Source organism: Barbus barbus, assembly GCF_936440315.1.
Source record: "Barbus barbus genome assembly, chromosome: 35".
NCBI lineage: Eukaryota > Metazoa > Chordata > Actinopteri > Cypriniformes > Cyprinidae > Barbus > Barbus barbus.
Genome location: NC_136763.1, coordinates 20,446,823 through 20,456,856, shown reverse-complemented (window position 1 = coordinate 20,456,856; position 10,034 = coordinate 20,446,823). Strand labels below are relative to the sequence as shown.

The 10,034-nt window shown below is 33.1% G+C and overlaps 1 long non-coding RNA gene across 1 annotated transcript; it reads right to left on the bottom strand.

Moving 5' to 3' along the window:
- Window positions 1-5,015: 5,015 nt before the first annotated feature.
- On the bottom strand, window positions 5,016-6,930 carry LOC306854884. The gene is made up of 4 exons (XR_013782873.1): window positions 6,624-6,930; window positions 6,412-6,501; window positions 5,750-5,864; window positions 5,016-5,599 (listed from the first exon to the last, which is right to left on the bottom strand). It is a non-coding gene; the product is annotated as an uncharacterized lncRNA (long non-coding RNA).
- Window positions 6,931-10,034: the final 3,104 nt, after the last annotated feature.

Below are 10,034 nucleotides of genomic sequence, written 5' to 3'. Positions count from 1 at the left end.
TCATTGTTTGTTGCGGGTCCGGGCTGTATCCCTTCTAGCCACAACCCAAAGAGTACTAGTATCTAATGAATGAGTACTAGTATCTAAAAAAATACGCACTAGTACCTAATGAATAACTACTTGTACATAAAAATTAAATACTAGTCACTAGTGGAATACATACTACTCAAAACTGAATAGTTGATATCTCAATGATGGATCCCCATAGAAGCCAATAGCAAAAATGTTCAATTTATTACTAGTAACAGTATAATAGTTACTAGTCACTATTGAAATAAATACTAGTATCTAATGAATAAGTACTAGAATTGAATGAATAAATATAGTATCTAATAAATAAGTACTAGTATTTGATCAATAAGTACTAGTATCTATAAGTAATAGTACCTAATAAATAATCACTAGTATCTAATGAAAACGTACTAGTATCTAATGATTAAGTACTAGTATCTAATGAATAAGTACTTGTAACTTTACAAAAGACTAGTACTAGTGAATACTAGTACTAGTGAACTTAATGGAAAATATACTAGTATCTAAAAAATAAGTACTAGTAACGTTAAATTAGATACTAGTGATTAGATTAAATGTTAAACCGGCTTGCCATACCAGGTGCGCTCAGCCGCACACACACCGGAGCAGTAGGCATATTACTGCAGCGACCTGGGAGCAGTTGGGCGTTTCTCTCACTTCAGTCGTAGTATTGAAGGTGGAAGAGAGCTCTGTTTATTCACTCCCCCATCGACAATTCCTGCCGGACCTGAGACTCAAACCTGCAACCTTTGAGTTACAAGTCTGACTCTCTAACCATTAGGCCACGACTGCTATTCCTGTTTTCAGTTTTAGTAAACTTTCACTATGCTTACACTTATTTTGATGTCTTGACTAACATAATACTTATCCTTTGAACTGTATAAGTTTTCAACATTACATTTAAAGTCAATATATTCTAACTGTTCTAAATCAAAATTCCACCGTTACAAATGTGCAATTCACAAATGCTTGTCAGTGTATTTTGGCAGTACATTTGAACCATTTCAAAGTAATTATGACACTGCATAAGAAGACTTATAGCCTACGTGATTCAAAAAGCACTATTACGTTTTAATAAATGCATTTAATATCAATTTAAATTCATTTAATTGCAAATAACATGCAATTAATTATCCAAAAAACATTACATGCAAGTATATTCTTTTTCTTTTTTCAAAGGATACTAAAGTATATTTCTTTTTGCATAAGGTTAAAGTCTACTCTTCGCTTAGATCGGTGAACAATCTTGCACTTCTGGGTGGATGCTAACTGCATTTCATTGCCTCTGTACAATGAAATTAAAGCTGAATCTGATTGCTGTCGCAGCTTTGACTCAGACTGTGGATTATTCCTAAATAGAATGCAGTTTCTTCATAAATATATCAGCACATTTATCAGTTTATAAATTTTAAAGAGATTGTTTATCATAACTTTAGTGTGTCATCTGGATAACAGTAGTCTGCAAAACGTACCCATCATTACTCATACAATGAGTAACTTCCCTTATGAGAAGTAGTTATCTTAGGGGTTTTCTCCCTTGACCATAATGAGCAGATCATCCAAAGTTGATGTTTAATAAATGAATTCACATACCAGACTTAAAAAAGTGAAATGTTACAGTAAGTCTGAGCGATCAAAGGTCCTGTTGTTATCGGAATTGCAGACAGCATGTGAAATAGTCCATACTACAGGCTGACGCTATGAAATATTCATTTCCAAGCACTTGTAACATTTCTCATGGCTACTGGCCAACAGAACCTGCTGTATTGTCTTAGTCATGACAAGTTTGGATTTGTTGGTGGAACTAGCACATGCTGATGACATATTTCCCTGCCCTGAATATGAGTGTGAGAAAGGTAACGCTACATTGCAACGTTTGCAGTTTAGTGACAAAAGCCGCTTAGTCACAGAATCATGTCATGTATATTGCGTAACACCCTCAGATTACTCTAAATTACTCTCAAATTACCTCCCAAAAGATAAAGTTATTACTGTTGTGTTTGATGAAAAACAAACATTAAAAAGGCATGACATAAAGTTGCTCTAGAAGGAAATAAACATTGAATAAATAATGCAAATTAATGGGTATTATTGTTTTGTTTAACAAAAAAGAAAGAAAAAAAAAGAAAGTTGATATATTTTTAAAAATGAATTGATGTTATCAATATAAAGCAAAAAGCTGTAGGTTGCGAAAAGTGACTGTGTTACTGAGCGAGTCACTGAGTCATTCATTCATTCAACCGATTCCTTCAAACAGCTGATTCATTCAAGAACGAATTCAACTTATTTTAAACATCTTTAAATCCATAATTTTACGTTTCTCCTTTGTTTATAAATGGATTATATCATTTGCAATGCTTCTTGGGAATTTGATGTTTTGTACCTTTTTGCATCATTTTTCTTGGCTTATGACTCTTTAATGAGGACTTTACTGGAAAAAAGAAAAGGAAAAATATATCCATAAGTTCAAAAAGTGTATAAAAACTGGATCATTTCAGAAATAATTCTAAAACAAACAAAGAAAAAACAACAACAAAAACCCAATATTAAAATTCTATAATTATTCATCATTATTTTCAATTATGTGTATGTTCCAACACTTTTTTTACTTGCCTTTTGTCAATGGGACACAACAAAACAAGTGTAGCTGAATACTGACCCAACTCTTTTCCTTAAAAAACTGACCACAGGCTTTCAATATAAAAAAAAACAAATCTATTTTCTATAAAATGAAAGCTTATGGTGACCAGGTACTCTAAAGCGCCAGAAAAAATCCATTAAAGTTCCATAACATGTTCATGCAACTCTATTTTACACTATGGATGAACACTACATATAGTCCCCTAAAGCCATACAGTAGCTGTGTGTGAGAAACAGATCAAAATGTACTACCAGTCTGTGTACACCATGCAATTATGCCATCTGAGGCTAATTTCAAAGATTATAAAATATATCTTTTATCCTAAGGCAAAATCAGCAGTTTTGGATGGCTGAGCGTGACATGCTCACTGATGGCTGATTAATGACGTAGTTGTACGTTGTATGGGGCGTCTAATGAAGAGCAAAGCATGACAATTAATTACATGTGTGTATGAGAGATCACAATGAAAATAAGAGTAAGAGAAGCACAGCTGAAACTGTTTTAGACTAGATTAAAGAGATTGTAAAAAATTGTAATTCTGGCATCATTTGTTCACCCGCATGTTGATCCAAACCTGATTTTCTTTCTCCTGTGTAGATGCTGATGAACAAGTCTCTGTGTTTATGTATACAGTATATAATGAAAGTTAGTGGGGACCAAAGTTGTTTGGACCATAAGTCATTCAGGTTTGGAACAACAACACTATTTATCATTCTCTCTGTGTTACGACTGTACTATCAAAAGTACAGTGCATGGCCACTTTTGCACCCACACACTAAGTCAATACACTTTGACTTTGTCTTGTTTCCTTTCTTCTTTTCATTTCCAGGAAAAATCAGCTTTATGGCCAACATTAACACAGAGGGATTTGTGAAATTGGCAAAACAGATGTGGACTAATAACTAAAAATGTAATTTGAAACAGTTTAAATTTGCTTTTAGAAAATAAATAACATGCATTTTTATTTGAAGACTTGAAATACTTTTTATAGTGTTTTTTTCTGAAACTTGAAAGCCTACAAGTCAGTTTGTAATATGGAAAAGAGCAGCAGTAATGTTCAGTTAAACATCTCACTGAAGAAAGAAAGTCATATGGATTTGATTTTGACAGAATTAGTGTGAACTGAACATTTTCAGACACTTATAGTAATTGCATGTTGTACTTACATTAAAGTGTATTATAGATTAAATCTAAATCCAATGGAATTAACTGAATTTCAGACTGCTTTTTGACCCACTTAAACAGGACGTACTGTAAGAATATCCTTTATATGTAATTTCACTATTACTTCTGCTGTCTTTGAAAAATACTGCATTTGCCTGAAATATACTTTAATGTAACCCTGAAAACTGTATGTCATGTAAACATATTTGCAATTAAACATTTGTACTGATCTGAAATGAATTTGTAATTATAACACACAGTTTGAATAACACATTTTACAATGCATTTGCCTTGGTATATCAGTATATACTAGTATATCAATCAGCAAAATAATTGTGCTTCTTTAAAGCATGACGAAAGATTATTAAAACATCATGATGCTACAAAGTACGACTTTTAATTTGACATTATTACAAAGTGCATTTCACTTAACAGTCATGGAAGGTTGCTCTCTTTAACTATGAAAGTGAACTTATATTTTATTAATCTTATATTATTTGCAAATACTTAAAAAAAATGCTTTAAAGATTTGAAGTAAATTACAAGTGCACATTAAGCACAGTTAAGTGCACTTATTATTCACAAGGGTTTCTTTTTTCCTTAAAGGACCAAATGATTTTATATGACTTATTAAGTGAAATGCATTATGCTTTCATTATGCATGTTTTCATTATGCATTATGCAATAAGGTTTTCGCCCGCACAGCAAGATTAGTTGGATGCAATGACAGGTTTAAACCCAGAGTATTTGAATCGCAGCTATTTGGCATGCAATGAAGAAACTCGACTCAGTAATTCATCTCACCCCAGCAAGTTTAGGCATCACTTGTCACACCTCACACTGATACTTTGGCATTTAAAAGATACAGAGATAATAATCCTCTAAATCAATCACAAAGAGCTTAAGCAAGAACAAACACATGCTCTATGGCACCAAACCAACTGAGCAAACTGATTTTCTTAAGAAGGTAATGAAAGGCAAACTTGTTTTACTACCAAGCTTTTCTCATTAAGCAATCAATATCTCATTTATAGGCTCAATTAAGCATCCTTGTTGTTCAAAATAACAATTATTATTTTTGATTGAATTTTTATTCAATATTAATAATTAATTATCACATGCTAGATTAGTAGTTCAGATGGGTTTACCACAAAAGAAAATGACATGACAATTTAAATGCACAGCTGCAACACTTTATTATAAAAAATGCATTAAATGTATATGTACTGCCCTCTTACCCACTCACTCACTCAATCAATCACACACACACACACACACACACACACACACAAACACTTACATGTAGGTTATGCTGTTCACATGTTATATTTGGCTAAAACATAAAAAAAAGAAAAATATATATACATAAAGTGTAAAAAGATTCATTATGAAGAGAAAAAGAGAGGAAACATTCACAGTTCGTACATTCATATTGTTCTAATACAATGAACAGAAGCAGACCATACAATACAGTTCATTATGAACCTCTGCATGGAGATAGCAATTCATAAGTGTAGAAAATATGAATCAGCAGGATTGATAGTGTTATAAACTACATACTGTTACATTAGTGTGTTAGTGATATAACATATTTTGCATTAAAATACAGTTTGGTCTGCAGTGGCGTGGTCAAAGCTGCCTATGAAACTCGTACACTACATATTGCCAGTGTTTTTCTTACTCATTTTCTTTATCAATTGTCGTACCCATGTTAGTCTTGGATCAACACAGATCATCCTTGATCCTTTCTTCAGCGTCAAGCTGTTTGGAAACAAGAAAAAAAAAAAAACAGAGAAAAAGACATCCATAACTGGGACTGTTTAATTGCTGGATGAGATGATCAAGTGTTGCTGGCTAAATGACTTCCAGCTTTTAAAGCGGTTGTGTTGATGTGTTTTATGTCGTACTCACACAACAGCAGGAATGTTACATCCTCCATCTGTTTCTTGCACTCTGTAACTAGCAACATGTTTCTTGATGTTCTTCTTTACATTCGCATAATTCAAACAGCAGTTTTCATAGGAACCTGGGAGTAAATCACAAATATATTTAGTCATTTGATCTATATATCCTGAAAAAGTGGTATGGAACACATTGATGAATCAAGAATTATGTAAAGACTAAAATAGTATTTTCATGTAAACTCCAATATTCAAATATTTTTTGCTGTTTATCTTTTTACACTATTAAAACGTGGTAACCTGCACTTTTGACCTATTTTCACCCTATTTTTACATTAATGTATTTAGGGTGAAACAGAGATTTTAAATAATATTTTTGGCTTGAATTAAAACCAGTTAATTTAGATGCTTATACTTTTTTTTTCCAGTGTATTGATCTATGCATACTTCATGCTTCTTCAAATATCATTTATATATTATTTTTACTTAAATCCTGTTAAACCCTTGCATTTAATAACAAAAAGACATGCTGAAATGTTTTAAAAATGATCTAAAATGAAAAATGCATTTGTAGAAATGTAATTTATTTCTATTTAAATAAATTATATATTTAATATTTCATCATTAATATCACATTATTAAGTCATCTCACTTAATTAACCAAATTCTTACCTTGTGCCACACTGGAATACATGCAAGCCAGCAGCATGAGAAGAAACAGGACTTGAAACTTCATGGTTGAATGCTGTGTTTCCATGTAAGCTGCAAGAAAAAACAGGGAAATGTTTAGTGCAATTTTCATCTTATTATGTGCATCCATCAACCAAAACCATGTGGCTGTAAAGTGCTGAATAATGGCTTTAGATTGCATGGCTCATCTGTACCTCAGAGATTCTCAGAAGAATGAGGTTTTTCTTCAAGGCTGAAGCTACTCTTATCTCCTCTGTTTCGCTCGTTTCTCTTTTTATAGCAACAAAACCTGAGACTCTGCCACGCCCCCTTTCACATTTCACCTAAATTTGACATTCTGTTGCATTAGAAGATGTTAAAATGAAAGTGGATCCCATCGATTGACTTTATTGTTTTGACAAATCGCAGTTGATTTCCTACACGACAAATATAAACAGGATGCCTGAAGCGATATCTCTAATATCTCACAAGACAGACCTCTATATTTGGTCAGCAGTGAGATGTTTCAGCATGGGGGAAGGAAGCGCCTGGTGCACAGAGTTTTTTTTTCTTTCTTTCTTTTTTTTTTTTTTTTTTTTTTACAGCCCCCCATTTCTCACCCCTACTTAGTATTGCACAATACAACATCTTTGCCAACCCCCTAAGAAAATCTTACTTTGTAAGTGCCAATACAAACATACGAAATGCAATATTGTGCAACAAGATTCCCCTAAATTGATCACACTTTTGAAAATGTCCAGCGCTACATGTGTTTATGTCACTGACTCTTTTTTCTCCCTCATGGATGTCTTAACTCTAATGACCATTTATTGTCTCGGCCCTGACCTGACCTGAATCTGACCTAAACTGCAGCATTTTGGCTACATCTTTAAGAGGAGCTGTAGATGCCTGTGCTTTTGTGACAGCTAGTGATCTTCTGCAAGTCTTTGCCAGTAAGACTGACAATAATTCATGGTGTGCCAACAGTGCGGTTCTGCTGCATATAGGGGAATTCCAATTTTTAATAAACAGCATTTACCCAGAAGAATCTCATCTTTTGGTGCATTTTACTTCAATGTTTCCAGGCTGCCGTATGACCTTTAGACCTGGAATTCTGCAGAAAGTGCAGTGTTTCATATGAAGTTCCACTCCTTGACCAAGGCTCGAAGGCATAAAGCAAGGGTCAGATTTCTCTTCTGGCAAAAAGAACGTCCCGTTTGGTCTCAAAGAACGTTAGAAGACACATTTTATGTTTCCCAGCTAAACTGATGGCTGGAATGTTAAATAGTCCCATATGGAGAACTGTTGTCTTGATTCATTCAGTTCATCTTGTTGTAAACTTTCCTTTTTTGTTGTTTTGTCATAAGAAAGTTCTCCCAATGTTTTCTCGAATTCTGCAGAAGTACAGCTTTGATCAAACTACACTGCAAAAAAGAGATAGGCCTATGCATATTAATTTCTTTGTGACATGCCATCAGTCAATTTATAATAAAGTCAAATTTCTAAGTCGTTATGTTGCAGATGGTCTTGATTTCATCTGTCTCTAATTTCTGAGGCATACAGTAGAATTTCTGTGACAACTTAAACATCTTACTTCACTCTCCCCAATAACTGTGAACATCACATATTCATTCAATTATTGCATTTAAAGGCACAGTCATACTTCATTTTCTGTTTTTGTGGCAAACTCTTCAAAAATCAAATGAAATGCAATCGTGAAATGTATAAACATGATTAAATGTGCAAGAAACTACACAGTCATTTCATTTTTATTAAATAAGAATCATATAAACCAAGACCATCAATATCAAAGTAAGCATACACACACTTGTAGTTGTAGTTATAATATTAATCAAGAGCAATTAAAAAAATAAAATAAATAAATAACAGCATTTTCCAAAATTTTATGAAATACAAGATTAAAAAGTGTTAAATGCAAACAACTGTGCTGGTTTTACAAAATTACTTAATTTCAAACTTCTATTCAACTTCTGATCAGGAATCGATTCATTGTGAAATTCTGATTTAATTTCGAAACAATTTAAAGAGTGTGGGATGAATTAAAACACATGCATTTTTGGTTAAACTGGATTTATTTAATTTGACTTTTTATTTAATTTATTTGATTAAAGAACAAGAGTCATACAAAAAAGACATCGATATCAAAGTATCAAGGTTAAAGTTCCGGTTATAATATTCATCAACAACAACAACCAACAGCAACAATTCACCTAAAATACATACATACAACAGCATTTCTATAGGAAAAATAAAAAAGATTTTCTAGGTTACATGAAATGTATAAATTCAGTGTCACTTCAGGTAACATCAACAGTATTCTCCAGACACTAAATTCTAAATAAAAACCATGTAAGTTGTTTCTGGCTCATATATGCAAAATGGGTTTTCATAAATTTTAACCTCAAAAACTGAACATGAAGAGATCCTATTTTTATCAAAGCAATTTGTGGGAATCTGGACACACACAAGCAGAGGAACGCTATCTAGAGCATTTTCAATGGCGTGGCCATGCTGGGGCACTGTCTCAAAATATGGTGGCCACCAGAGACACAAATAATAACTATGAAAATGAATATGAATATATGAAAATCTATGGTACACTACTAAAAATGGTTAATCTGCAAATGTAAGTGAAAACTGCATTTCCATATTCATCCCGTGTCCTCTTAAGTTGTACATTTATTACGTTTTTTTTTTTTACCTGGCAACACATCAATTACGAAAATTAGCATGGTTTATACTCCAAAATCGTGACATTCGTGATCCACGCTCCGAAGTTCCGATCTGAATCAAATGATTTTCGAACCCACTCTGAAGTAGAGGACTACTCTATGGACTGAAGAGAGGCAAGCCTCGCTGTTGGACCGTATTACTTTATAAAAACGAGTGACTTTTATACTTTTAATGTCATGTTTAGTAATATTTGCGTTGTTTTATTTTTGTAATATATTTTCTCCACCAGTTTTTTGAGGAGACACTGGCTCCCTTGCCTCCTCGGAGGAAACGCACCTGGTCTACTGAATTAAATTATTTCAGCAGTCATAAAAATTGTTATATAGTGCCATGAAAAAGTTTTTGCCCCCTTCCTGTTTTTAATTTTTTTGCATATTTGTCACACTTAAAAGATTCAGATCATCAAACAAATTTTAATATTACACAAAGATAACCCGAGTAAATACAAAATGCAGTTTTGAAATAATGATTTCATTTATTAAGGGAAAAAAGCTGTCCAAACCTGCCTGGCCCTACGTGAAAAAGTAATTGCCCCTAAATCTAATAACTGGTTGTGCCACCCTTTACAGCAACAACTGCAATCAAGCATTTGCAATAACTGGCAATGAGTCTGTTACAGCGCTGTGGAGGAATTTTGGCCCACTCATCTTTTGCATTGGAGGGTTTTCGAGTATGAATCATTGTCCTGCTGCATAACAAAACTGAACATATGTGATTTCATATATTATTACTAGACACTGACTATTTGCACTAATTATGTGAAACTGCACATATTTTGAGACCCTTTATTTTTTCCATATTTGCAGGAAGTGCACTAAAACATCAGTCAGTAAGGTGTTCAGAGCTAAATGAAAAACTGTTTTACAATCACT